This window comes from Tenrec ecaudatus, chromosome 8 (genome assembly GCF_050624435.1).
Source record: "Tenrec ecaudatus isolate mTenEca1 chromosome 8, mTenEca1.hap1, whole genome shotgun sequence".
Classification (NCBI taxonomy): Eukaryota; Metazoa; Chordata; class Mammalia; order Afrosoricida; family Tenrecidae; genus Tenrec; species Tenrec ecaudatus.
In genome coordinates, this window is record NC_134537.1 from 153,037 (window position 1) to 159,225 (window position 6,189).

The window sequence follows — 6,189 nt, forward strand, 5'->3', positions numbered from 1 at the left end:
AACTCTAGTGATGACATTGACTTGGGTCCCTACCCCCCCACCCCCCCGTGACTCAGGTCTCTACTGCCCATAGATTCTGCCCTGGGGTAATTTTACTGCCACCCTCCTCAGACAACATACTCTTCTGCCCCTCGGTGATTTTTCTGTATCAAGAGCAGCTCAGATTTATATCCTGCTTTTTCCCAACCCTTGATATTTGTCTTTGGACAAATTCCTTAATTCTTCTACATCTCAATCCCTCTTCTATAAAAAATGAAAAATACAACATTTTGTACATCATGTATTTGGGGGAATTGGGGAAACATGTGATATGTTCCACGCATGGGTCTTCCATAGCAGCACCTTCACATAGTGGATACTCAAAATGCTAATAGAGGGCAAAATGGTGAAATGCCATTTTTTCCCTTAAAATCTACCTTAATCCAGCTTTGAAACCCTGGCTGAAGTCTGGTCTGTTCTCCTTCTAACACAGCTTGTCTACTCTGGTTGCTTTTTTTTTTTTTAATCATGTTCTTATCTACCCTATTTATCATAGAACCACATAACCAACAACTGGGATGGTCCCTATGATCCCCAACCTTGCAGAGTTATTCAAAATTCCCAATCCACAGGAAACTTTAAAAAGCAAAGTAACGCTCTTCTCCTTTCCAAAAATAAATCCTCACATAATTCCAGTCTCATTACTTTCTCAGCTCTGAGTCATTGTGTATTGCGCTTCCTTGTCTCTGAGCTGTGGCCTACTTGTGCTCTGTTGCCTCCCTCACGCTTCTTTCCAGCCACACCTGGCTTACCATCATCCCTGAAATACATTGGTCCAAATGCAAGAGCAGTGCTGGTGGGATTAGAAATTCTATATATCTGTATTATCATAGACAGACAAGCAGCTATTATACATGAACTGATAAGGTTTTCTTATTATTTTGTTACTCCTGAAGTTTTCTTAAATGACATAATTTTTATAACCATGCAAGCTATATATTGCCTCTACAATAAATAATCAGTGTGTTTCCCATACAACTTACACACTCCAGTTATGTTTGTCTAACCCAATATCCTCCTCCACGTTCAAAGACCTAAAATAGTAATCCTGCCTTTAATATTAAAATTTATTGGGGTTTAAAAAGACACCTTCTAAAACTGGTTTTCTGAATTTGAAAGGCTAGGGCCACAGTAAAATTTGGTTACTCAGTCAATTGGCATAACATAGTTCAAATAAAAAGTCATGATTTGTATTCCAGTGAGGTGAATTGAATCTATTGACTTAAAGCCTTGCAAGTAGTCACCTGCAATACAACTGCAGGTCTCTTCCAATCAGAAGAAAAGCAATAAGAAGGAAACCAAAACTCAGAAAAGGAATGTCTTCATCACCTCACCTGCCCTGATATCAGAAGAACCAGCTGGTTCTTGACTAGCACCACTGACCATTTTACTCTGGGCCACAATAGATGGTGCCAGATAGAATGGGGGGAAATCTGAAGCAGAAACAAACTCTCATTAAAAATAATAGTAATACAGAGGAACAGGAACAGAATTGAGTAGAAAATCGTTGAGACTATGCCTCTGAGACACCAAATATCACCAATAGGACAGATGTCCTACTTAAAAACCAAAGGTATGAGAACCAAAGGTCAACAAGTGCTGAAAGTTGATGATGAGAAGCCAGGAGACAGGAAATGAGAGCACCAGAAAAGGAAATATCAACATAGTGTGAAAAAAAACACAGGTGATGACATGGAATAGTTTATGAAATTTGCTAGCTAACCTTTAACCAAATACTCAATTAAATATTATTTAAAAAAAGAAAGTGTCTGTGTCACTTGAGAGGAAAAGACTGAGGCTATCACTATAGCACCAGTAAGCTTTAGTTTGGAGCATACCTTTCACCAGAATAGTTAGCCAATGCTTAAGGATGAAGACACTGTCAATCAATGTAAGAGAAAATGAGGGGAAGCAGAGGTGGAAGGAGTGGTCAAACAGGAGTCCTGGTAGAGTCTTGAGAATCTTCAGAAGGCATGGCAGGCAGAATGCTATGTCCAAGCTGAAGATCCAGGGCCCAGGGCAGGGATGTCAAGCTATGGGGATATTGGACACAAAGTTGGATATTTGTCCACAGGTTGAAATGAACAAATTTGATTGCATTGTGAACTTAGCCTAATATCCACCTAATATCCACCTCTAAAAGCAAAGCTATTGGGTAAAATGTTTATTTATGGTGCTTTGTTGGTATCCAACTATTTGCATATTTTAAGTTTTTTAATTCTTTTGTTTTCTTCTTACATAAATTTGCCTTTGAAAGGCAATGCATGCTTTGGAGACAGCTTCTTTATCTGATGTCTCAGTATAGCGGTGTTTAAATAGTTGTTTCCCACAGAAATTGTTTTCATTGAGTTGATTCTGAATCATATTGATCCCACGTGTTTCAGAAATGTCAAGAGCCAGATCATCTGTGAAACTTTTGGGTGGATTGGAATGGCCAACCTTTGTCAGACTGTTTTAGCTAGCCTAGTATGCTTACCATATGCTCCATCCAGGGACTCCTTTTATGTTTTAATTCACATATTTAATGTGAGAGGAGGGGAGGAGCACTGATAGCAATGATGATTGTATAACCCCACTCTGGGGGAACAAATAACAAAATTGAAGGTGAACTGATACATTGGATGTATGTGTACATATGTATGTATACGTATGTGTATCTATCTATCTATCTATCTATCTATCTATCTATCTATCTATCTATTTATCCTCCTGGGGGTTAGGGTGGGAGAGGGAGGGGATAAAGGGGGAACTTATATCAAAGAGTTTAAGAAGAAATAAAATGATTTGAAATGGATGTTGATAGCAATTGTACAATTATGCTTGATCTAATTGAATTATGGACTGTTAAAATATCTGTAAGAGCTCCTAGTAAAATGATTAATAAAAAATGTTTAATGACTTTATGACCTCCTTAAAATATAAATATATAATCTCTGTATCATTTTCTCTCATTAAAATTTATCTCATAAACTCCAGCCTTGTAACATACTCAAGTCCTAAAGGTGATTTGTTATACTTATTTCCTTCCATTTATGCCTATACCCCTCCAATGTGAATTCTGTTAGAGGCAGGAAAAAATTCTTATTTATTTATTTTCACATGACAATCAAAACCCTATTTCCATAATTCTTTACCATTTTAGTCCATGAAAGTTGTTTTCTCTGATGTACACTTGTAGATAACATGGTACAATATATACTCCATCTTTACAGACTATATTCATTTCCCTCAGTGTAATCACACAGCTATAAAGAATTCATCTGTACTCTCCTAAGTAAAGCCATTTAAAACCCTGTGGCAGCTACATTGTATTCCAGTCATGCACAAACTCCTTTCTTTTAAGATCTTATAAAATTCTTATAAATTTATAAATTCTTATAAAATTCTTTAGTGTTTTACAATATTCAGCTGACTTCAAAAAAGTTTGCTTCCAAATATTTAAAACACATAGAATATTTCTATTAATAAATAAGTAAATGTCTCTACTTTGGAAAATTTTTTTCTTTAATTTCTATACCCACAAAAAAGCAGAATATAATACAATTCTGGCAATGTAAACAGCAAAATTTCGATAATCTTCTAGGAGTCATAGAGCAAATTTTCTAAAGACTGATTTAGTCAGTTTGTGATATAAGTCATTGAGTAGGTTAGTTATTTTTTTTGTGTGTGTTTCCCCCCTAAAATAAGACAGGACAGAAATCTTCGTGTCACTCTTAGCTACCATTGAATAACTCCTACTCATGGTGACATTATGCATGATGAAATATTGCCTGGTCATACGCCATCTTCATTATTATTGATATGTTCCAGTTCAATTTAAGGACAATTATGTGGTGCCTTCTGTGTTAGTCTGGGTAGAGAAACAAATCCATAGATAGTCATATGAAAGAGCTTTATATACAAGAGCAATTGAATATTGAGAAAACATCTCAGCCCAGTCCAGATCAAATTCATGCAGGAAGATCACAGGGAAGTCAGTGGGAAGTCTTGTGGATGCAGTGATGGTGTAAGCATCTCAGCATTGGCAGGGCTCTCCACATGGTTTCTCCTCCTCCAGAGGTCTGGTTCCATCAGCCTCTCTCCATGTGTCTTCTCCACAGGGATGACCCTCAGGGAGTGAGCCTTGTCAATAGAGAGTCTCCAAGGGAGTGAAGAGAGAGAGTGTGTTTCCCACCTCCAAGGAGGAAATACCAGAGAGTTCCCAGAATCCTCAGGAGAAGGCCATGCCCACACAAAGGTCTCATTGGACACCACTTGATTGGCAGGATAAACTCCACCCCTTCACTCTTAATCCTCAAATTGACAGAGCAGTATCAGACAATATTCTGTTGTAGTTCATCAAGCTTTCTCTGGCTACTTTCTGGAAGTATATTAGTAAGTCTTTCTGCCCGTTTTGTCTTAGTTGGTAAGCTCTACTGAAACTGACCCAACATTGGCAACTCTGTTGGTATTTGAAACACAGTGATATTGCTTCTAGGATCATAGCAACACACAAGCCTCTGTAGTACAACAAATGACAGATGGGTGGTGGGCATAATTTTAATGATTTCCAAATAATTGTCTAAGCATAATTAGTTGGTTGCAATAATGTATCTCTTATTCATCCTAACGTGTCTATTACAGCCTATTATAGTCATCTAAAATGAAAAATCACCGATGTGTTCCAATATAGATTAAATTTTTCTTCTTTGGATTAGCAACCTTTTCTAAAAAGGTTAATGGCAATTAAGTAGGCAACACATTGTCCTCAGAATGTGTGTATTATTTTCTCCTTGATTCTCCTCTCGGAATAACTACAACTTTCCAAGGCTAATAAACTAGGTGGTGTTGGAATGACAGTGGGGAATATTGCCCATTGAGTATGTTCCTAAACTTTTATAGTATGCAATCCTTCCCAGTTTAACTACAAGATAAAATTATTTTAGTACTCTAAGAAAGCCTCAAAATTAATATGAAGATAAAGAGCCAATTTTAAGGGATTTGTCTGTTGAGATAATAAGAGTGAAGTTCTCATTGGCTGTAGGAATAATTCTCTGTCAGAGAGAAGTTGAGGTATCCCTTTAAATGCTAGAAACTGACTCACTGTACCCCAGTTCCAGACTGGAAGATTTACATCTCAGAACATATTGTTGTGGATTAGATAATGCCAACAGTTGGACTCTTCCTCTAAACCACTCACCACCCACAATTCTACATGGCCAGGACTATATAGAATTCATGCACATGTTGGAATTTAGATAGATCAAGAAAACAGATAGTGAGGAGATCATGGATTCATTTGTCATACCCTAAACTCAGTCCGCCTCCTGGGGCTTTTCTCTTCTCTTAAAAACTTGAATCAATTTTTCACTTTACTATTAGATACATTTAAATGTATTTGTGAATTAAGAAGATTGTTATTCAATGTCTTACTCTTATTAACATTCATACTTTCAGCTAATATGTTTCTTCATACTTATAAAACAGTGACGATGTACAGTTAAATAAGCATCTTTTAGTTAGTAGAAAGGTGATTTATTGGGAAGGACTCTGAATTTGGAATCCGGTGACTGGCATCTCTGTTCCATCTTTGCTGCTGCCTTGACACATCGGCTATATCATGAGTTACTCTAAGTTTTGTCTTCATCTTTAAAAAGCCAAGTTGAACTTTATGGTCTCTAAAATGTGGAACAAGGGCTATTATTGCTGATGACAGATTGAACTTGGCTCAAAGCAGAGATCACCGGAAAGATATTTACTTGTATTTCATTGACTATGTAAAGGCATTGGACTATATGGACCATAGTAAACTGTGGATAACCTTGATAAAAGAGATGGGTGGTTGGAATTTTGTGGGTTGAACAGTGATCTTGCTTTGATTCACTTTACCATGCTTTCAATACAGAAAACTTCATTGTGCTCATTCAGAGCATGTACGTGGATCAAGACAGGTGTGCACACAGAACTAAAGAATACTGCATGGCTTAAACTCAGGAAAGGAGTGCGTTAGGGTTATATCTTCTTTCCATAGTTCTTCAGTGTGTATGTGGAGCAGATCATCGGAGAAGCTGGATTACATGAAGAAGAATGTGGCAGCAGGTTGGAGGAAGGCTTATTAACATCCTGTGGTATACAGATGAAACAATCTTGCTTGCTGAAAGTGAGGAATCG